The sequence below is a fragment of the Mustela erminea genome, chromosome 12 (assembly GCF_009829155.1).
Source record: "Mustela erminea isolate mMusErm1 chromosome 12, mMusErm1.Pri, whole genome shotgun sequence".
Taxonomy (NCBI): domain Eukaryota; kingdom Metazoa; phylum Chordata; class Mammalia; order Carnivora; family Mustelidae; genus Mustela; species Mustela erminea.
The window spans coordinates 46,851,002-46,875,131 of NC_045625.1; the positions used below are offsets into that span (position 1 = coordinate 46,851,002).

The 24,130-nt window shown below is 41.5% G+C and overlaps 1 long non-coding RNA gene across 1 annotated transcript in view; it reads right to left on the reverse strand.

The window, feature by feature from the left end:
• Positions 1-2,846: 2,846 nt before the first annotated feature.
• The window catches only part of LOC116571073, a 107,642-nt gene continuing 86,358 nt past the window's right edge, over positions 2,847-24,130 (reverse strand). Inside the window, exon 6 of the long non-coding RNA XR_004277693.1 lies at positions 2,847-4,446. This is a non-coding gene — a long non-coding RNA (uncharacterized LOC116571073). The remainder of the gene's footprint in view (positions 4,447-24,130) is intronic.

The following is a 24,130-nucleotide window of genomic DNA, read 5'->3' on the forward strand; positions in this document are numbered from 1 at the left end:
AATTGGTCATCAAGCCAGATAAAGCATTTTCTGTTAAAAATAAAGTGTGTGTGTGTGTGTGTGAGAGAGAGAGAGAGAGAAACTGGGCCAGAAAGATGTTTCCACTGAAACATTTAAATATGTTTTATGCCAGTATGTGTGAAAAATTTCCAAGGGTCACAGCTCTGAAGGACAATTCACATTTGGATATAGACATTGTCCTCTGTTTGCTTTAAAAGATTGATTATTTTATAGCTACAACTCATAAAGCCTGTGGTCATAAAACACCTCCCTCTATCTTGGAGGCAGGCTACACTTGTATAAATAATGTTATCAGGTTCTAACTCAGCTAAGACCACTGCTGGCCCTAAACGTGGCTAGACTCCACGCTGCACTCACGTAGCCAGGACCACAGAATCTATTCCCAAAAACAAGTATGACTTCTAGCTTACATGAGAAAATAAAAAAGGAAATTTTATCCCACAAGAATAAATATTAAGAAGGATAAGAAGTGACTTAAAAAATCAAAATAGCTTTAAAGATAGAAATAAGCATAATATTGGCTTGGGGGCATTTTTATCAGTTACAGAGGGCTTTTAAAGAGAGAAGCAGCAACTCTATCTTGATTCCACATCTGCTCCTTGCCAAGGTGTGGTCATCCGTCTTCAACAACCCTGCATCATTTAGCTCCAACCGACTTAACTGTGCCCTTTGTCACTTTCCAGGCCTGCTCCCCAAATCTGTTGTTTGCTACTTTAGAAGTTCCTTATCTCCTACAGCTTAGTATTCTATGCCTACTACTTCCACATTTTGTTTACCTGTTCCCTTCTTAATCCCCTAAGAAGTGGGATTGTGGTTTTCTGAAATAAAGACTACACTTCCAGTCAGACAGAGATGGATTCAAATCTTGGCTTTTAGTGGTGACCTCAGAAAATGTAATTAATCTTTCTAAGTTTTCCAAATTAAAAAAAAGATTACTGTAGGTTGTCCTAAATTATTTAACATATGTTCCTTAAAAATTTTTTAAATGACTACATAAGCCAAGTATTTATGAGTTTGTTCAGTGTGTTTTGTTATTTTTTTCCCCAAGATTTTATTTATTTATTTGACAGAGAAAGAGAAGGATCACAAGTAGGCAGAGAGGCAGGCAGAGAAAGGGGAGCGGGGGAAGCAGGCTCCTGCTGAGGAGAGAGCCCAAAGTGGGGCTTTACCCCAGGACCCTGGGATCATGACCTGAGCCACAGGCAGAGGCTTAACCCACTGAGGCACCAGGTGCCCCTGTTCACTGTATTTTGTATGCCTACATCATATATATAAGTTTTATGAAGTGGGAACATAGTCTAATCTTTCTTGTTGTGCAGTCTGCTTTGTTTCCCTTTACATTACCAGTAATGCCGCCTTTGCCTGTAGATCTTTGCAGGGACCAAGAGCCACATAATCGTAAGCATATGCCTTTCTGTTGTGGTTGCTGAAATGCTGGCATTGTGTCTGACACTGGAAGGTTCCTCTCCATTTTGGTTTCACATCTGCCTCCCTCTGCGTGCATATATTGGCCCTCCTGCTGTCCTCTAGAGCAACACTGATGAATCTAATCCCCTTGTCATAGGCAAGCCACCTACCCACCCTTCACCTCCACTGTCCTCCGCCCCATGGGAGAGTATCTCAAAGCTATCTTTCAATTATTATGGTTGACATTAGCAGCTATTTCCTCTTTTTATATAACCAATACATTTTCTGTGCATTGTTTCGGTCTCTGTAACATTGTCAAAAGCTGTTTTAGCTTTTGAAGCCAGACTGGTAGCGTTCAAATCGCAGTCACTTAACAGCGGCATGTCCTCTCTGAGCGTCTGTGTCTTCCTCTGTAAGACAGGGATAATAGAAACCACTTTGTAAGGTTGTTCCGAGGATTATATGATTCCCAGGAATACCTACAAAGTGCCAAGCCCAGTAGCTGGCACGAGGCAAGCACGATGTCGGCTGCTGTGAGGAGGAAGAAGATAAAGATGTATGTGCTCGGGAAAATCACGGTCGTCTTTCCATGTCTCAGTTTCCTCATCTGTGAGATGAAAAGGAAAATGGATAAACGCTGACAACAGTGGTAGTGATGATGACAAAATCCTTGAGCCCTTGACACTTTTCAAAGCACATCCATACACAGTGGGTCCCTGGGGAGCACTCACTGGTATCCCCTGCTCTCGGCATCTCCGACTTGCCGGCACAGCCCAGCAATGTGCCACAGAACATAAATGCTGACTCTGGCCCTGGGCCTCCATTTAGCAGAAAGATCCAAAGTCCTCACAGACCTTATCCCTCTGCCAGTATCTGACTTGCTATCTGCAAAATAATTCAGGCCCATAAATCTAGACTCCCAAATGACACCAAGAGACTGGAAAGAAAGAGACAGGCAAAGAATAAAACAAGGCAATCGTCTCTGTGGAGCAACTACACCATATCACACTATGCTGTTGATCATTGGTACCATATTACGTACCCTATAGACCATCAGAATGTCAATCCCATGGAGTACTCACAACAACCTAGGTGGAAGGTTTTATTATCCATATTTCTGAGAATTCCCTCAGAGGAGTTCAATAGGCGTGCCAAGGTCACACAGCTACTGACTTTAAAACCAGGATGGAAGTCTGACCAAGCCCAAAGTTCAAGCTCATGCTAAAGTTCCATGCTGCCTCGTGGAGATTTGCAGTCTACTAGGATTGCCAATTTTTTTTTAAGTGTTTTTTTTTTTTAATTTATTTGACAGAGAGAGATTACAAGTAGGCAGAGGGACAGGCAGAGAGAGGAGAAAGCAGGCTCTCCGCTGAGCAGAGAGCCTGATGCAGGGATCAATCCCAGGACCCTGATATCATGACCTGAGCCGAAGGCCAGAGGCTCAACCCACTGAGCCATCCAGGTGCCCCTGTTGGTTGTCATTTTAACTTCTCCACTAAATCTCGAGCCCATTGAAAAGTTCTGCTCCCTAAATGGTGCCAAGAGCATGAGGTATTTTATCATACACAACTAGCCAATAGGTGGCGCTATTTTTCACTCATGAGTGATCCAATCTGGCGCCTCTCCTGAAAGCTTCAAGGCAAAAATGTCACTGTATTTTGAGGGCACCCAGAGATGACTCTGCCTCACAAGTCTATCACGTTAAGTGATCAAGACAGCTGTTGAGCAACGACATTTCTACCATATTTACAGAATAACAGAGAACAAACATGTCTGAAGCATGATCATTGTTCCATACAATAAATATTGTCATTGAGTGAGCTCAGGCCACTTATTTTGTTCTTGTTCTTCCTCATTTGTCACCAACACACTTCTTTGCTCCCTGATTTGACGGCGGCTAGCCCTGAGGGCACATGAAGGTGAAGTTAGCATAAAATCCGTTGCTAGAAAAGTCTCCAGTCGGTCAACAGACTTGCTTTCCTGTTTAAAGGAAGCAGCACGAAAATGAGAGAGCAATGAAGTCACGGTCTGGAGACCCCAAGGATTTCACTGCCTTTGGCAAACTCCACTGATCTAGAATACTTGGCTTAAATAAGTGAAATTACAATTATATGTTAAGACCCATCTACGTTATCTTCATTGCCATTTCAGTAGACAGTGACTAGATGTCAGGCAGGGTACACTAATTATTATTGTACTGGGGCCTCACAGATAATCCCGAGAGGTAGGCACAAGTGTTATACCCACATTTAATGAGGAAGCTGAGGCACAAAAATGTTATGTAACTTTCCCATTGTCAGAGAACAAAACAATGGTAGCATGAGGATGCACACCCCAGCAGCAGACTCCGACACCCATGCTTTCTCAAAGCAAGTTTCTGATTGCCTCTGGAGAATGGTAAGATACTCAGGTGCGTGCCCATAAACAGGAACTGTTTAGTTTAATAGTTTTCATGAGATTTCTCAGTCCATTTAAACAATCCTGTACTAATCGGTTGGTGTGACGAAAATGAACACGATCTCCATGTGCTAAGCAAACCCTAGCCACGGAGAGCACATGAATTTCCTCTGTAGGGTCACTTGGTTTACCTGCTGGGTTGATCACACACAACACTTGAGTTGGAATTACACTGAGAATTTCTGGCATGGGTGGAGCTACCTGGTGGTAGGTTTACTTAAGGGATTACATTTGATTCTTACAGTGACTTATACTGGAAGTCTCTGACAATGAGAGGAATAGCTGTTAGAAAGGAAAGGTAAAAAGAAAGCTGTCCGTCCGTGGAACAGTTTGTTACTGGTTTGTTTCAGAGCCTAGAGTTCATAAATCTTCCCCTCCTTTTGATTTCACAAAGGTCCTTCTCTTTCCAGAAAGTTCCTCTTCTCCGAGCCAAGGACTGATAAGGAATGAAGACAGAACAACAGGTGCCTTGTTGTCTCAAGTGGCTTATTGACATCGCTGAGATTTTTCAGACTGGGTAGTACCCATTCAGCTCATTATGCCCCTCACAGCAATAGTCTTCTTTGGGTAGTTTCTCCCTATGGGAAGAGAGTGAAGTAGGGTGGAGTGAGAAACATATGAGTCTCTCTCTCTCTCTTTCTCATTCTCATTCTTTTCTCATTCTCTCTATTTTCAAGTTTAATGCAGCTCAATTTATGTTCCACAAGGGAAGATCCCATTACAGGAGCTATGTAGGTGGCCACAAGATACAACTGAAAGACATAGGGGCATAAAGGCTTGTAACAGGGCACCTAGGACACCACACCCTGGGCAATGGCTCCCTGTGTTAGAACTATCTGCCAAGGACACGTGACAAATGGCACAGCCCTCACTAGGGGTCAGAAGGTCGAGATCCCAGCGTGGCTCACCCTGTAGTCTTGGGCAAGCTCCTTTTCCTGTTGAGGCTCCAATTGTCTCACTCTTATAAGGGATAAAGCTTCACCATAGGGTTAGTGGAAATTCATGAGATCTCGGGCAGGCAGACACGCTCTAGGTCACTCTAGGGGCCTGTGTCAACAATGGTTGTGGGCTGATTTTCCAGAGTTCTGGTCTTGCCTCTCACTCTCACCGGAAGCTTGTCCTTGATCCTTCCACCTCTTCCCAAGCCCAGAAGAAGTCAAGATTTGCCATTGCCTTGGGTGTGATCCCAGTCAGTCTTACTAATCAACATGACTTCCTGTTTCTCTATAGTGAGAAAAGAGGAGGGAAGCAAGGTCTGAGGGGAGTGGCCGGGGCCCCACCAAAAGAGGACCTCAGCAGGGACGAGAGCCTGCTCAAGCTGAGTCAGTCCTGTGTTTTTTTCCTGTTAAATGATTCACAGGCCAAGGCAAATCAGCCGGAGATAGGTGCAAACTCTTCTCTGTCTTTGTGAGCTTCCAGATGAGTTGGTGATTTTTGTTTTTGTTTTCCTGTCTCACTGCACTTCCCTTGGAAACAGGATTGTGCTGTTTTCATTCCAGGTTGAGGTCCCCCCCTCCCCGTCATTACAGTGTCCTGGAGTGGAGGGGTTGTCATATCCAAAAAACACTGTGCACATACATGACTTTGAAACTACTTACAGGGTTATTTGAAATGTTATTCATATTCCTTACATTTCTTGTGTTTTTTGGACTCAAGTAGATTAAATTATAAACAAAATTTCACAGCATATTATAAATAATGAAGTCTGAGTTTTGTAAAAATCAAGCTCTAGATGTGTGAATTTCCTATATGTGTCTTAAAAGGTTTATTATTGTACATACCCAAGACCTTTTTCAGTTATCTGGGTTTTTGTTTTTGTTTTTTAAGATTTTGAGAGAGAGGGGCCCCTGGGTGGCTCAGTGGGTTAAAGCCTCTGCCTTCGGCTCAGGTCATGATCCCAGGATCCTGGGATTGAGGCCCACATCCGGCTCTCTGCTCAGCGGGAAGCCTACTTCTCTTTCTCTCTCTCTGTATGCCTCTCTGCCTACTTGTGATCTCTGTCTGTCAAAACAAACAAACAAACAAACAAACAGATTTTGAGAGAGAGACAGAATGAGTAGTGGGAAGGAGCAAAAGGAGAAAGAGAGAGAAGCAGACTCCCTGCTGAGCAGGAAGCCTGATGCGGGTCTTGATCCAGGACCCAAAGATCATGACCTGGGGTGAAGGCTGACACTTAACCTTTTTTCAGTTATTTTGAATGGGAATTCCTTCTGAATATATAACAGATAAAATACTTCTCTTCATTCATTATTAAAAGTCATGGTCCTTAATCCTTTTAACACTCCCAGCCACCATTTTGTCCTCTCGTGTTTAAGTGAGGTCAAGTTTCATTGAGGCCCTTCTTCCATGTTTTGCTTAATCTCCATGAGTATCCATAGCCACAGCATCCTTTTTAGCCAAGTTATTCAGGAAGAGATGGTTTTACTTTTTGGTTAAATCTGGGTATTCCCCAGCTTAAGACACCCAGTAACTTCTGATTAGATTTAGAATATTAGTCAAACTCCTTTTCATGACCTATAGAGCCCCATATGGCCTATTCCCTGCCTTTCTTTCCAACTAATCTCCCCCTCCTCCACTGTGGCCCACACACTGGCTTTCTCTCTGTTCCTCAAAAGGGCAAGGATGTCTCAGGTTCTTTGCACTTGGCATTGCTACTTCCTAAAAGAGTCTTCCCTCATTTTCATCTGACTACCTCCTTCTCCCTATTTAGTTCTAAGGTCAAATGTCACTTCCTCACAGAAGCCATCAATGTCTCCCACACCAAATAGGTTTTAACTATTTTCCTGTTTTGTTTTCTCCCGAGCATTTAAAGCACTATTGGAATGCTTTAATTTGTTTCCTTATTTTTTAGTTTTTATCAATATTTATTCTCTGTCAGGTCTGCCATAATTCAGGAGAAGAAGGCCTTTATCTGTCTTGTTCACTGTTTTATCACAGTTTCCAGAACAGTTCTTGACACATAGGAGGCACTCAATAAATGCTGCTGAAGGAAAAAAAACTTGGCTCATCTCCACACCTACTTAAAGCTCATTTCCATTTGCTATGGGGAGTTCTGGTTGCCTTGAGTCTTATTACACATTGGGTAATCCAGTCTGAATTATCAATTACAATGATATCCTCAGATGACTGTCACAACAGTAAAAAGATGGTAATGTCCATGTCATCCCATTCAATTTTGGAAAGACACAAAAGAGCTAATAGAATGTTGATGGCACACCCTAATTTCTTCAGTAGTTCTTTTCAAACTTTTCCAAAAAGATGTAACTAATAGTTTAGAATAGTGAATAATCATATTCAGAAGATCAGAAGAGGAGTATAAAATGGCCTTCAAGGACAACATATCTTTGAAGTCACACATTATGTTTTTAAAATCCAGAAGAATTTTGTATTCTAATAATCACATACCTGGGTTTGATTTAGCATAAAAGAAATTTTCCCTCAAATTTGTTGGAAAAATGTGCCCTCCAAGAGATGCATCTTGTTTACCCTGGAAAATGACTGAAAACCCCCCAGTCCTCATTCAGCTTTGATTATTCATTCATTCAACCTATTATTCAAGCTGATAATCATCTAGAAATAATTCTGGAGGAGCCTTGAAGGGAGAACCGCCCCTACTCACCCTTCGTTATCCTCACCCCACCTTCACCCCAGTGAGGAAGAACTCAGGAATAAAGGCACCTAAGTGAACCTTGAGTCCTAATGGGCGCCAAGTTTTGAGAAGGAAAAGAGAGAAAAAAGCTATATCTTTCTGCATCCCTCTCTTTTCAGACTTTTCTTTTAAAACATTTCGCTTGGTGAGGTGAGAGGTACAAGCTCTCCTTGTTCTTGGGAGGAGAGAACCTAGAGTGAGCATATAACGCACTTCGCCGAGGACCATCCTGGTTCTGACTATGTGGTTGTGGCAGTATTATCCATTCACCCTTTCCACTTGTATAGTATATGGTCAGCTCAAGGGATGCCTTCCCCACTCTCCCTCCCACTTAAAAGAACAAGCAGGAACCACTATAAAGGAGTTTGAACAACACGATGTAAATCTTCTTCCAATCCACCATCAACCCACCAAGTAAAAAGAGTCCTTGTGACTCAGATGAGTTGTCCATTTGATCCACTGAGAAAAGTCACAAAAGTATTTGGGGTCCAAACTTTGGTTTTAGCAATGATATTTTCTTTGTCTAATACATTTCTACAGTTAGGAATTGGTGATTACTATGGGTTGCTCAATGAGGACTGGAGATTCAGGACCCAAGCCATCATATGTACATTACAATAATAATATATTTAGAGGAAGAAGACAAAAGAAAAAACCGGGATGGTAAGAATGAATTGAGTTCATTAGTAAAAGCATTTTAAAATAAAGTAAAATGTGATGAACAAAAAGTATGCAGTCAGAGATGCCACATGAATTTGAATAATCAGCCCTTTCAATGACCTGACATTTGAAGGCATGAAAAAGAAGACTGACCATTATCCCATGAATGTACCAAAAAAGATTGCTGGGATAGTAATTATGGTGGCCACTGTGGGAAGCAGAATAGACCCATGGTCCCAGCTGCTGTCCTCTGAAATCCATCACCACTTTTGCTCTGAGGCTATGCTTTCTGTGGCCACTCGCAGCCATGACTAAGCAGAGCAGGGCCTAACGCAGACCCATTCCTAAAAGATGCAGGACTCCTCTAATGGGCAGCATTTGTTTGAGAACTCCACATTAGCCTTGCCAAAACTTCCTCAGAAATGAAATCTGAGGCAAAAAAAAAAAAAATTTTTTTAGAGATGTTATTTATTTGCTTATTTTAGAGAAAGAGAGAGTTGGGCAGGGGAGAGGGGAGGACAGAGAGAAGGAGAGAGAGAATCTTAAGCAGAGTCCCTGCTCAGCACGACCCTGAGATCATGATATGAGCTGAAATCAACAGTCAGATGCATAAGTGACTGAGTCACCCAGGCACCGCCAGAACTGAAATCTTGAGGCATTTCTTCCTTGCCTTCTTTCCCCCTCTCCTTCACGGGGATCAGTCCTGCATAGCGGCCTGACAGCTCTCCCAGCCTCCTGCAGCACCCTTCCCATTTTTCTCCCACAAGGTTTTCCTCAACAAGTCTCTCGCATATTTATTCTCATCGGAGCGTCTGGTTCTCGGAAGACCTGAACCAACACAGTGACCCAAGTCGGGATCTATTTGAGGGACAGGAAGAATTAGGCCATTTGATGCATTTAGGCTAATTTGATCTAATTCTAAGAGGAAGGGTAATGGGTGATCATAAGAGAAGTTTGAGGAGTTTAAGACTTAAAAGGGAAGTTTCAGAGAATAAGATGTGACAGAAGTGGTTACGATGGTGGGGGTGGAAGTGAGAATTGTCCGGGTCAGAAGTTATTCATTTGCATATTTGATGCTACATTAGGTCGGAAGGCCTGTATGAGATCTTTTTGATGTAGAACTCAGGAAATGTTGACAGCAATGTTTCTTTCCATCTAGAAGAAGCCAATCTACACTGAAAGAGAAGAAAGTCAAAGCAGAGAGGGAAGCAGAAGGAAGAGCTGGAGGGAGATCCTGAGGGGAGGTTTTGACCCCTCAGTTCAGCTTTTCAGGAAGAACATCATCCCTGTAGTTCCCATAATTTGACTGTTCAGCATTTCTCATTTTACCTAAACTGGTTCAAGATGGGTTTAGTCACTTATGACCAACAGAGATGTGACTCACACAACAGAGAAATTTATTTTGTTTTCCCTTAAAAAACATCTATCGTTGTGTAGTTTAAAAACATCCAAGGCCACATTGTTCATAACAGAAAAAAAAAAGAAAAAAAAGAAAAGAAAACAACCCAAACACCTACCAATGGTAGAGTAAATTATAGCAAAGTCATCCAATGCAATATTACTAACTATGTAATGTATGAACCACATATCGACTATAGCTAAACATGTCAATAATGGATAAATCTGAAAATAAAATATTGGAAACTAGTAAGTTCTAGAAGAATTCATACCATAAGTTCTCATTCACATCAACTTTAAAAACAAGTACAACTAAACCATGTATTATCTAGAGATACATACAGAGAGGGCAAAACTAAAGAAAAACAGGTAACGGTTTACACAAAATTTAGGATAGTGGTTACTTCTAGAGGTAAGGGGAGGGTGTGACTATAGAGGACACACAAAGACATCTAAAGGACTGAAAAAGCTGAATTTCTTAAACTGAGAAGTGTTTGTTATTCAACCTGTTTGTTTTCTACTTCTGTGCATATATATTTAACTCACATATAATAATTTTAAAACTAAAATAATTATTACAATAACTAACTACCACATTTTGAGATGATTACATAAAACTATAGATGTTTAGCAACAGTGTCTAACATGTAGTAAGCTCTCAAGAAATAAGAGGAGCCATAACGCTAATATTATGACATGCAGATATTTGAACCTCTTAGAAGAAGAAAATACCAAAAAGTATGTCTTCATCTGTGTACACCAGGTAGTGCAAGATGCCTGAAAATCTATGTTAGAACCACAGCCCTATTAGAGGTTGAAACTTAATGGTTTTCAACCTCCACTCACCTAAGGGATAGTTACCAGAAGAGACTCTCAGATTCGCAGCCACAGACAATTGACTTGGTTAGTATCAGGCACCCCGTGGATAGCCATACTAATGAACATAAGGTGTTTAGTTACCTGATATCATATAATTAGCCCAACATTTAAAGAAAAATGATTGATTAATATATGCACCTTAGTAGAAAAAATAATAAACAATGGATCAAGTGTCAGCTTCAAGCTATTCTAACTTGGCCCTATTCACAAAATAAGAGAATTATAGAATTCATAAAGTACATCACCTCATTCAACTATTTAGTTTACAGCTGAAGAAGAAAAATCTCGGGAAGGTTATTTGGACTCTTCAAGGTCAACAGTGACTTTGTGGTAGAGTCAGGACTAGAACAGAAGTTAGGATGGAAGCTTCAGAAAATGTCTTGCTGTTGGTGTTCACAGATCAATTAGAAGGGAAGACGAGACTAGGGAAGAAGGAAAAGCGAGTGAGATTAGGTATGGAAAATCCAGCACTAGTTTCCTTCCAAAGGAGCAGAGGAGCTAGAATCCACTGAAGCTCCCCATGGAGACAAACCTAACACACCACTTTTCGAGTAACACCTTTGAATGAACTCTTTTGGGGACAAATTCCTGGGAAGAAGATATACTCAGTTAATTCTCAGAGCAGAAAATAGGTCATATGCAATTTCCGGGAAATTTCTATCTCAAGCTCATTCTCAGTTCTGTCCCCTGCATCTAATACCCTTGATGGGCTTACAATCTAATACTTACTCTTAGGTAATTAGCTTTCTCTTGAGTCATGGTTATCCCTAGCCAATCACCAATCTAAGGCTAGGTTCACTTTTATTCCTTCAATAAGTACCCCCAGGAATGAAGGCTCTGTACTAGGCACTATAAATTTGATGCAATCAAATTTAATCAAACTTTAATCAAACTCCATTTACCCTGTCCAATCATGGGAGAGAGTGAATTATTCAAAAAAAGAACATACCACCTGGAAGTAACTTGATACAGACAACGCCCCTCTACCCTTTTGTCACAAGACAATTAAATAAAAGCTCATAAAGAACCTTTGCTTCCTTTGGAACCTTATCAGCTTGAGCCCAGCTGATAGGGAAAGTAGGTCTTATGGCTGAACTCTTGAACCAGGAAAGGATCAGTCCAAAGTTTCTGTCAGGTGACGTGACCTACAAAAAATATTTCCACTCCTTGGCTTATCTTTATGACCGACAAATGATTGCCTCTTATTTGCTCTATGTGCTGGAAAATGTGGTTAAATTGCTGAAGCTGTCCCAAACAAGGAGTTTCCTTCTAGGGAAAAAAAATAATAATACATTCATCCCCTAATGCAAGATTTAATTAATGAAAAAGTAGCCTAGGTTATCAAACTATGCCCTTTCTTGAGGGAGGGGAGGTCTGATGCCTCATGGTTTGGAAGCTTTGAACAAGCAAAAACACCTCTAAAGAGAAACCAGACCCTTCTCTAACTTCTATATTCTAACTTGTTGCCACTCTGCAGTGTTTGTAGAAGCTCATGAGAAGAAAGTATGACCTCATCCGTCATTCACTCACTCTCATCCACCAATTTAATGAGTTTCACTGGAAATTCCCATTTTGGGGGAAATTTCTAAATTACAAAATCACTCCTTTTTGTTACTTACAAATGAAAAACCTGAGTTGTAATCAAAGTATAGTGGATAATTTCTCCAAAGGAAAAAATTCAGTGTGCAAAGCCAAATGTAAGCCTCCTGTTTATTAAAGGGAGCTGCATCTGAGATCCTAACTCGGGACTGTGGGCATCCAGCGACTTCCTGTGTTGGCACAGCTTAACCAGCTGATGACTTCAGAGACTGCCAGCAGAAGGCGAAGTTAATGACCGGCTACCAAATGACCAAACAATGCGCACAGATAGAGCTCAAACAACTAGAGCAATACCCTCTTCTCAAGTGATTTATTGTCTGAAACATGGAGTTAAATGGAGCAGCCACTATATTTAAAGGCAACAGTCAGTGAACAAAAGCTATTTGATCAAATGTTAACCTCCATAGTCCACGGCGAGAGGCAGGGATTTACTCAAAATGTAGCATCAGAAGAAAGTTACTTTCAAAAAATGAACCCTTTTCTGAAGAAAACGTAGAAAGAAGGAAAAAGTACAAACAGGTAAATAACAGTAAATACACCTATCAGACAAGGTCATAGCCATTTTTTAAGAATCTCAGAAATTATTCCAGTTTAGATAAAATAATTTGAAAAGATAAATATTTTCATAGTCAGAAAAATTAGGTTGGTGGGGGGGTTGTCTGTTGGTTTAGTTTTGCTTGTTTTAGTTAACTTCCCTGTCAAGGACCAGTTTGTGCCCCAGACCTTGACCTGGTAATAGATTCAAGTCCCTAATCAGAGATATGGAATGCTGTATCTCATGACATATTCTTTCTCTGTCCTTTAAAGCACATATTGTTCCCCGCAAAGGGACATTACCATGAAACTAAATGACACAGTCAGTAAGGACCTCAGATGGAGACCCTCCCTCCCCAGGCTCCCTGAAGATCCTATCAGAGCCCCTGTCAGTCACCCTTTAGGACAACCAACAAACTGTATGTGTAGTTCCAGTGCTGGGTGGAGGAAGCAAGGACAGCAGAAAGCAGCCTTAGATCATCCTCCCAAGGCCCCTGATGTGGAAGGAACAATCGCGGAGCACACACAAACGATCATTGTCATCCCCGGTATGAGGGCTTGGGGTGTGGGAAAGGAAGCGCGGCCGGAATTTGAAAGCTAGAATAGCAAGGTAGGAGATCTGAGAGCTTCAAGAGGAGTCTGTTTTGTTTATTTTTAGTCTAGACTGAGAGTGCAAGGACTTAGGAAATATGCGTTAAGTTAGAAGACACCCTGGGGTTGTTTTCTTTCTCCATTTGGAGCCCTGAGTAATAGGGCACACGCCAGTGCCTGCACCAAGGCTGACTAATGGCTGTAGAAATGCCCTCCCTTTCTCTCCGCATCCAATCAGGAACCAAGGACGACTGCCACTCGTTTCTCTGGACCTCCTCCACCTTTCCCACACTACCTGTGTCTGCAATAGATCAGATATCTCAATATTTCTCACCTGGATTAGAGCCCCTGATCCCTATGCCATACCACTTTCAAAAGAACAGGTTCAAGATCGCCCCATTTAAAAATTCTTTAGTGGCTTCCAATAGCCTTCAGGTTAAAATCCAAACTGTCCCAGCGTGCAGGTTCTGATAAGACAATTACCTTGGTTTCTATCCTGTCATCGCTATTTACCAATCTGGGAAAGTTTCTTAACCTCTTTGATCCTCGATTTTGTCGTCTATAAAACAGGAGCTCAACCGTGATTCTTCATAGGTTTGTTGTTAAGATCAATGAGATACTCCTTTCAACAAGCTTAGCGTTACCTAGTTCTCAGTCATTTTTGGCTATCATTGCTATTGTTATTTTACCAACTTCCTGTTAGCTACAAAAGCCCTCCCCACCTTGGCTCCTTCCTCCTCTCCAGTTATACATCTTGCTAACAGCCCATCGTATCTGAAGGATCCACTTTGTGCCAGAACCCAATGCCAAAGGATTTACATATATTCTCTAACATTCACATCTCCACATGATCTTGGTACAGTTAGGGAAACAGAGACAAAAAAAAAAAAAAAAAAAAAAAAAGTTAAGGAGCGCCTGGCTGACTCAGTGGTTTAAGCTTCTGACTCTTGATTTTGGCTCAGGTCATGATCGCAGGGTCATGAGATGGAGCCCAGAGCCGGGCCCTGTGCTCAGCATGGAGTTTATTTGAGAGTCTCTCCCTCTCCCTTTGCCCCTCCCCACACTGGTGCATGCACACGCAATCTATCAAATAAAGTAACCTTAAAAAAAAAAAAAAAGTCAAGCAACTTGGCCAAAGTAACCCTATATGAAGTGGTGAAGCCCATCGTTGAAATCAAAGTTCATCACACTCCAAATCTGTTTTTTCAATGACTACACTCTGCTGCATGTATCCCGTCTTATTTCCCCCCAAATTGCTGAAAGGGTATTTCTGGTCCTACATGCTCTTCCAGAACCTCACCACTTCTCCATCAAGAAGTAGAATCCAAGTCATCTTCCCTTGCACAGGGGTAGCACCTGTGGGTTGCTTCAGTTAAGTCTGGCATGAGTCAAGCTATACGATTTCTGAGACTCAGTCCTAAAAAGAAATGAAGTTTCTATCTGGCAGTCTCTTCTACTGTGTGCTCCTCTGGAGACCTAAGCTGCCATTAAGAAGGTCAGCTGCCGGCAGCCACCATGCTAGAGAGACCAAGAGAAGAGATCTCATAAAGATAGAAATGCATGAGGAGGGACACCTGGGTGGCTCAGTTGGTTAAGCCACTGCCTTCAGCTCAGGTCATGCTCCCAGGGTCCTGTGATCGAGTCCTGCATCAGGCTCCTTGCTTAGCGGGGAGCCTGCTTCTGTCTCTGCCTGCTTATGCTCTCTCTCTCTCTGACAAATAAATAAACAAATAAATAAAATCTTAAAAAAAAAAAGAAAGAAAGAAAGAAAGAAATGCATGAGGAGCCCCAGCCACCAGCCATATTTCAAGCGTCTCCGCTAGTCGCTGCGTGAAATGGCAGGGAGCTGTTGTCACCAAGCCCTGCCCAAATCGCAGATTTGTGAATTAAAGACATGGTTGTGATTGTTGATGCCACTGAGTTTTGGAGAACTTTGTTATGCCCTAATAGAAAACCAGATCAGCCTCGGAAACCTCCAATGCTATTTAATCAGTTTCATTTCCCCTAACAACACACCTCTCACAGACCTCACACAGTTACTCACTTTTGCCTACAAATTACCACCACCCCACAACGCCCCAGCCAGCATGCACACACACACACACATACACCTTCATTTAAAGAGTGACTTGGCTTTCAAGAGTCATTGTAGGTGTTGTAGTTTTAGTCATCTTTCCCAAATTTGGAAGTGAGTGGATAAGGACTCAAACTTCTAGTCAAAATGTCTACACTTAAATGTTTTTTGTTCACTGCTTCCAAGCAGTAGGACTTAATGTCTCCAAACCTGTTTCTACAAAAGGGAATGATAACCAAACTCCTATCTGGGTATTACAGGGATTCATTTATAGCTCCTAGGAAAGTTCCTGGTATTTAATAAGAGCTCAATACATGTTGCTGTAATTAGAGCATTAGTTATACTACATTGCAATTATCGTTTTTTTGTTTGTTTGTTTCCTCTTCTGAACAAGAACAGTGTATGCTCAATGCCTTGGCACCTAAGATTTGCAAAAATATTTTTTTGCTAAATACAGAAACAAATGAATAAAGAAGCAAACAAAGGAAGGAGGAAATGAACAGGTATGTATAATCTAACCTCCTTTCAACTCTTCAGATCTAGTGTGTAAGAGGGGTAAAATGAGGTGCACATATGTGGCTCAGTCAGTTAAGCATCTGCCTTTGGCTCAAGTTGTGATCTTGTGGTTCTGGGATCAAGTCCCATATCAGGACTGCTAAGTTCCCACTCACATCCCTGCTGAGCAGGGAACCTCAGTCTCCCTCTTCCTCTGCCTGCTTGTGTTCTCCCTCTTTCTCTCTTTCTCTCAAATAAATAAAATTTTTAAATCTTTAACCAAAAAAAAAAAAAAAAAAAAGAGGGGGTAAAATAACCCCGATCTCCAGCCCTATGGGAAGAAGGTCTGGTTCTGGCTGCATACCCTTCCTCGTGTTGGGATCAGTTCTCTTTTCCTAGTGGTAGTACCACAGCCATTACTTCTGAGACCCCCTCCTACCCAAAGCCATGCAGAGAGCATCCTTTCTTGGCCAAGAGAAACATTTTGCTCCTAACACTCCAAACCAGATGCCAGGACTAAAGGAAAACCAGCACCCAAGTCTCAGATGGCCTCCAACTGTAGATTCTCTATCCTCCTCTATTTTATAGCCTGTCATTAAGACATCTGACCTTGCCAAGTAAAACCCAGTTAATCCTTGACAATGTCAGTCCCTTTTATGGGCTCCTCGATATGGCAATGCCATATGGTAGCAGTGCTCTGGGAGGGACTCTGCTCTTCCCTGACAGGCAGGTTTATGCTGCACTTAACAAATAAGGTCCCTCTTGCCTCGTGCACAGTATCTTCCCACTGATTCCCGCTCAACCTAGTGAAATTGAGAGGAATTACTAAACAGCAAAACAGCTCCATTAATAAGGTGAGAAGTTTACCCTTAATTTTTGTTTTCACTGTAGAATTTGCATATATGAATATTTACGCATGAAATTCTCACTGTAGCAGCTAACCATCTTGCATATGGTGGTTCAGCTCCAACTATGGCTGTTGGAACTCAACAATCAAGTCTATTTCTTGATGGAGAAGTGGTGAGGTTCTAGGGAAGAGCATGTAGAACCAAAATACACTTTCAGCAATTTGGGGAGAAACAAGACGGGATACATGCAGCAGAATACCAATGTCATGCTGGAGCATCTTAATTTCAAGATCCAGAAAACCCCAATGCCCCAGGGAGTCCTTCACTGTGCCCTCTGGCCTCCACATAAAAGTGAAAGTTTAAATATTTATTAAATGAGTAAAATTCAGGGTGTTGAATGTCTATAGTCATAAATTGCTTTAAAAGCAAATGTGGACTTTATCTTATTATTGTTATTATTGCAGATTCTAAGCTTTTTATGAGCTTAATCATTTCTGCATTCTTTCTCCGGAAGGAGCTCTCTCGAGTGGGCTGAAAATTAAAAAAGATTTCTGCAGTCTGAGAAAGTTAGAGACTTCTGGGGCGTGGCCCCACATTCTCTGATTGGGCCGCTGCTCTCGAACGATGTGGGCCTTTTGCTGTTGACTCACCAGAGGGCAGCAGCTTTGCAGCTTGATGTCAGCACGTAAGAATGCCAGACACTTCTCTTTCCCAGCTGCCCCCCACCCAGCCCCCAGGAGTAGCCCAGAATTCAGCAAAGCTGTGTGGGTTAACCTCTGACCAGCCTCCTGGTTGGGCTTCTTGCTGCCCTGGTTACCATGCTCCAGCAAAGAAAATCCCCACCACATCTCGGCAGGGAAACAATGAACTTTTCCAGCAATGGGTCTCTGGGGATACCAATGTAATTGGCTGATTAAGGCTTGGATATTTGAGGGATTGGGTATATTTGAGGGTCTGGATATGGTTTTCTGGGTGCTCCTCTTCAACACACACACACACACACACACACACACACACACACACACACAGAGTCTTCTCCAGAAGGAAAACAGTGCAATACAGAAAGAAAGCTGCAAACAGGCACTAGCAAAATTTCTAGATCTGAATGGATTATGTCTTGTTTGTACTTCTGGTATTTGATCAACTCAGTTTCCCCCATATTTCTGACTATCTCAACTGAAGCCTCAGATCTAGCTCTAGCCTAGCTTGGACTATCCCCGAGGTCCTTTCTGCCCTAATGGTCTATGTCTCCATGAAATTAAACGACAAAGAGCTTTCTGAGAGGAGCAGCTTCTTGATGGTACTCAAGACCCAGCCGGGTTGTCTGCCCACAGTGGGTACGCCTAGATCCATGAGCACCTATTTTTATATGTGACCTACTTTCACATCTCATCTCCCCTTAGGAAAAGAGAGTCTTAGTCCTATGTTAATTAAAATGTTCATATTTGTTGCATGTTTTTGGTGGTTTGTGTGGTTTGGGGCAACTGAAAGTGGTCAACAGACAGGAGACTTAAAGTAACCATGGCAATTAAATCAGTAGTTAAGCCAAGGTGAAATGGATGGGTCACAGAAACTAAGTCTGCCCTAATTCCACTTGCTAAAGTGTGGGGATCCCAGAGCTTAAGGCCATGTGATTCCCTTGGTACACAAATAGTTGAGGCAAAGCCATTCTCTTTGATCTTACTCTCATTCCATTTCTTTCACCTGATGAGCTGTACCAGCCTCCACTCCCCGTTCTACTTGAATGTCCTCCAGGAGTCTCTGGTTCGCTTACTGTAGTAGGCTAAAGGGTGGTTCCTAAAAAGATATGTCCATGTCCTAATCCCCAGAACCTGGGAATATGACCTTATTTGGAAAAAGTTAAGGATCTGGAGATGAGATCATTCTGGATGATCCACGTGGGCCCTGAATCCAGTGACAAGTATCCGTATAAGAAACACAGAGTTTGGGGTGCCTGGGTGGGTGGCTCAGTCAGTCAAGCCTCCAGCTCTTGGTTTTGGAGCAGGTCTTGATCTCAGGGTCATGAGAGGGAACCCCATATCGGGTTCCAGGCTCAGCACAGAGTCTGCTTGAAAATTCTCTCCCTCTGTCCCTCCTCCCCACTCCCACCCTTTTTCTCTCTCTCGATCTCAAATAAATAAGTCTTTTAAAAAAGAAACAAACAAGGACAGAGGAGAGACCTGGGGGAGAAGAGCACAATGCCATATAAAGATGGCGGCCAAAGTGGAGTCACAAGTCAAGGATCACCTGGAGCCACCAGAAGCCAGAAGAGGTAAGGAGAGGACTCTCCTCTGTAGTCTCTGTGGGGAGCACCGTTACCGCCAACATTTCGATTGTGAACTTCCTAACCCCAGAACTGTGAATACATTTCAGTTGTTTTAAAGCAACCAAGTTTGCGTAAGCAGCCAAATACAGTTATAAACTCCAATGCCTTATAAGAATCATACAGGCCATGGGGCGCCTGGGTGGCTCAGTGGGTTAAGCCGCTGCCTTCAGCTCGGGTCATGATCTCAGGGTCCTGGGATCGAGCCCCGCATTGGGCTCTCTGCTCCTCGGGGAGCCTGCTTCCTCCTCTCTCTCTGCCTCTCTGCCTGCCTCTCTGCCTGCTTGTCATCTCTCTCTGTCAAATAAATAAATAAAATCTTTAAAAAAAAAAAAAAAGAATCATACAGGCCATGAAAGGAGCACGCTGTCTAGGTAGGGAAATCATGGTTTTAGCATCCCATATAATTTTTCATTAACTAAAACTGATACTCTCAAAGGCAGGGAAACAACAGAAAGTGCAAGCTGTCTTCAGCCAAAGTGAGAACAAATGTCCTAGCCAAAAGAAGTCTCCAGCACCCAGATCCACCTAATTGTTACCATATGAAAACATGAACCCAGCATTACATCTTCCCATTTTTACTGGATTTTTATTTTAAATCTCCTGCATTTTAAGCGTTGGTTCAAAAACCAAATGGGCAAACTGCCCACTGTGGCCCTAACCAAACAAATGTGAGGACTTAAGTATGACCACAAGTGGCCAGTTGCCGGGAGCTCATTGACCCTTCTAACAGTATTTAAGGTAGGTGCCATTGACAGTTCATGACAAAATAAAAAACAGGGCCTTTTTTTTCTCCTCCTCAAACAGGTCTGGCACCCCAGGCCACTTCCGATCAAAATCTTTCTCATCGTTGGTGTAGGCAGAGAGAAATATTCTATTGAACCCTGAGATCCTATATCTCCTTCCTCCTTCTAGGCCTCTCCTCTTAGTTTCTGTATGGTAGCTTAATTTGCACTGTGACCAGTTAAGAGTCTAGAAGTCGTGTGTATGTATTTTGAAGAGGATCATGGATAGCTACTTTGCAGTACAATGTGTGATTATTTTAGGAGGAAAATTAAAATTATTCACCAGGAAGAATTAAAATTCAAAAGCCACTTTTCTGTGCTCATTTTATCCCAAAACATTAAAATATATTTTACCAAAATATATGGTATTTAGGTCAGATAAAACTGAAGATATAAAACTGACACAGAATGTGGACACAGTCTCGTATTTACTTTATTAAAGGTTGCTACTTCTGTGATCATTTATCAGATTTTTTTAAAAGATTTTATTTATTTATTTGACAGAGAGAGATCACAAGTAGGCAGAGAGGCAAGCAGAGAGAAGGAGGAAGCAGGCCTCCTGCTGAGCAGAGAGCCCGACATGGGACTCCATCCCAGGGCCCTGAGATCATGACTGGAGCCAAAGGCAGAGGCTCTAAACCCACTGAGCCACCCAGGCGCCCCCATTTATCAGATCTTTAGAGTTATCTATTTCCTACTTTCAGACAGTAAGTGTCCTGCAGAGCACTATAAAGTGAGACATAGTTCCACTAGGTTGAATTTTTCAGTCTGTCTATGAAGCTGATTAGGAAGATAGCTATGATCTTTGAAAGTGCTACAAAAATAAATTTGATACAAAGATCTATATTGTAACCCTTGGTTGAGTCCATAGTAAGGAAAGAAAGTTATAATAAGTTTTCATAATTGATCTCTGTGTTCTCATGGAAATACTCTAAAAATAAATAGGACACATTTCTTAAGATTCCCTCTAAAAGGTATAAGAATTTAAAAGATTTTCAGAAATAGAGAAATAAGTTTCCTTACTGGTGGAGACTTTTCCTTAATCAAATTAAAGTTAAGGACACAAAGAACTCTAACAACTCATTAATAAGGCAACCCCATATTAAAATGGGAAAAAGACTTACATAGACATTTCACGAAATAAGATGTATAAATGGTTTATGAGCACATGACAATGTGCTGAGCATCGTGAGTCATTAATGCACATCAAACCCTTTATGAGGGACCACTTCACACCCTCCAGGATCAAGTCCGTCAAAAAGATAGACAATGACAAGTGTTGGTAAGGACATGCTTCTCGCAGGAACCCTCCTCCATATGTTGTTGATAAGGAGGTACAGCAATGCAGCTACTTTGAGAAACAGTTTGACCATTTCTTGTAGAGTTAAATATTAATTTCCATTCAACATAGCAATCCCACTCCTCGGTGTCTACTGAAGAGAAATGAAAAAATACTTCCACACTAAGACTTGAACATGAATGTTCATAACAGCATTATTAATAATAGCCAAAGAGGAGGAACATCTGAAATGTCCATTAACTGGTGATTGGATACACAAAATGTTGTATAACCATGCAATAGCTTATTATTTTACCATAAAAAAATAAAATACTGATATATATAACATTTATAAGCCCAAAAAACATTATACTAAATGAAAAAAGCCAGACACAAAACACCACATCTTATATGATTTCACTTATATGAATTGTCCAAAAAAGATAAAGTCATAAAAACAGAAACTTGATTAGTGGTTGCCTCTGTTTCTGGGGTGAGAAGGGGAATAACTAAATGGGTGTAAGGGATCTGACTGTGATGATGAAAATGCCCTAAAACTGTCGTAATGCCCTAAAACTCAGTAAGTTTAATAGAAGTCATCAGATTGTGCATTTAAAATGAGTGAATTTATGGTGTGTAAGTTAAATTCCAATAGTTGTCTTAAAAAATTAGAGAATCATTAAAAAGAAGAAAACCTGACATACAGAACATTCTCTTTTATCCCATAACTAATCTGTCAACAAATTTGTCAATTGTTTCTACCAAATACCTCTTATTTTTTTAAATAATTTTATTTATTTCAAGTGCATGATAGTTCAAAATATAACATGTACAAAATAGAACACAATGAAAATTTTTTCTTCTACGATTTTCGCTCAGCTACCAAATGCCCCTCCTTGGAAGCAATCACTGTTACAATTTCTTGTGTCTCTTTCTAGAAACATTTTATGCATTTCTAGAAATATATATGTGGGTGTGTGTATTCTACCCCCAACACACACACACACACACACACACACACACACACTTTTCCCCCACAGCTTGCAGCATATTATACAGTGTTCTAAATATTTTTTTTTTTACTTAATAATCGATAACATATAAGAATCTAAATATCACTCAAATCTTTTCCCGTTTTACCGTCCCACTGCCAGGGAACTGGGTGAGACACTGAACACCTCTTGCTTGGACCACTCTGTTGCATCTAATTTGAGATGTCATCATCTGCTGCCGATTAAATTATGACATAAATGATGCCGATTAAATTATGACATAAAATTCATTGTAAGATACACCCCAATTTCAGGGAGAAAAATGTAATTTTAAAAAGTACATATATATGCACAAACATGTAAACAATAAAATAAGGTAACATGGTCCCAACCAGTCCTCCAACATCAACCCTGGCCCCTTTTCAATTCATCGTCTCCTGCCAGAATGATTTTGCTAATCTTAAAGTTTCACCTTTTCATGCCTCTACTAAAAATCATTTATGACTTCCCATTTTGCTATAGAATGAAGTCCAAATAACTCAGTGTGACAAGTGTCAGCATTACAAGATCCTTCCCCTTCTTGGCCTTATTTCTTTCCACGCACTGTAGGCATGCCCAACTAATGACCCTTTCTCAAAAATGTAGTGTCCCTTCAGAACTCTGTGCTTTGGTACATCTCGTCCCTTCTTGCCTGGAATACACTTGACCCTCACTGGGAGGACCTAGCTAAATACCATTTGTCCTCTAAGACTCATCTCCGGGAAAATTGCCACGAACTTCCCCAGCTCAATGAAATATCCTTTTCTGTCCTGCCTCCCTCCCTGTGCTTGATTTCATGCAAAGCACTCCCTGCCCAGCATTGGGCTTCGTTGCTCTCTTGGCTGTCTTTGCAACTCTTACTTTTCTCCCATCACCAAAGATTGCTACAGTGCCTCGTCCGTGGCAGGTATTCAACAAATATTTATTGAATGGATGTGTACTTTGGCTCCTGGATATAATCAACACATCTGCAATCACAGAGGTGTGGTCAGCTTATTATAGGGGAAAGTACACTGGATCTGAAGTCAGAGGAAGTTGGTGGCAGGCTCTGATACTTCCAACGGCTGGTCTTAGTTTGGTCAGCTCTTGTTTCTAAGACTTGGTCTCCTCATCTGAAACCATGAACAGTACTACCTTCCTGGAAAGGTGACTGAAGGGATTAAGCTATGGAAGTCACTGGCGTAGAGCTAGTGCTCAAAACACAGCAGCTTCAATGACAGTGACTGGAAGATCCAAGGCCCTGGGATGGATTTTGAATACCCTGAAAGCAAACACACTACTGAACACATACTATAATACCAAATGGACTTTGTTTTCCTGCTCTTATTTTGTATTATTTAAAATAAAAAGTCATGCCTCTTGACAGACTTGAAAAGGTGATAGATACCATATTTCAGAAATCCAGGTGACCAAAAAACATGTGGACCCAGTTCTTGCTCAGAGCCTGACTCCAGCCCCTTGTAGATAGCTTTTTAAATCCTTCCTGTGTTTTATTTGTAAGACAAATATGAGCCCAGCCAAATATCTATTATATTCCCCTCCTTTTTACACAAAATGGGCCAGGTTCTATATATACTGTTCTGCACGTGGCTTTTTCCACTTAATATCAAAAGGGATTCTGTGACCTTCTAAGTTTGCCCTGAAGAATTCCCATCAAGTAGATAAGTCGTGGAGAGAGGGATGCTTGGGCATCGCAGCTCTGAACTATAAGCAGTAGGTAAAAGCCTTGCTTGACTCACAGGCTCAACTACAAAGTTACTGCGTGACTAACACAACAAACTACCTGCCTGCTGTTGCGGGCCACAGGCAAAAAACACTGAAAGGGGTACAAAGATCTCAGTATTATTTCCTCGAGTTCCAAAGAACCCTGCAAACAGCACCAACACCTACTGTTTCCTACCTGTTCTTCATCATGGAACCAATATTCGCCCCAGTGAGCCTTCATCTTGGAAAGAAAAGATTATTTTCAGAATTGTAAATAGCCTCCATTTGGGGGCTGTGCCTCAGGTTCGGAATGAGCTCCTCCGCATTTTTCTGAAAGGCTCCCTCTGTTAGGAAAACAAGAGCTGGTAGTAGGAGGGGCTGGTTTGGGCTCTGTAA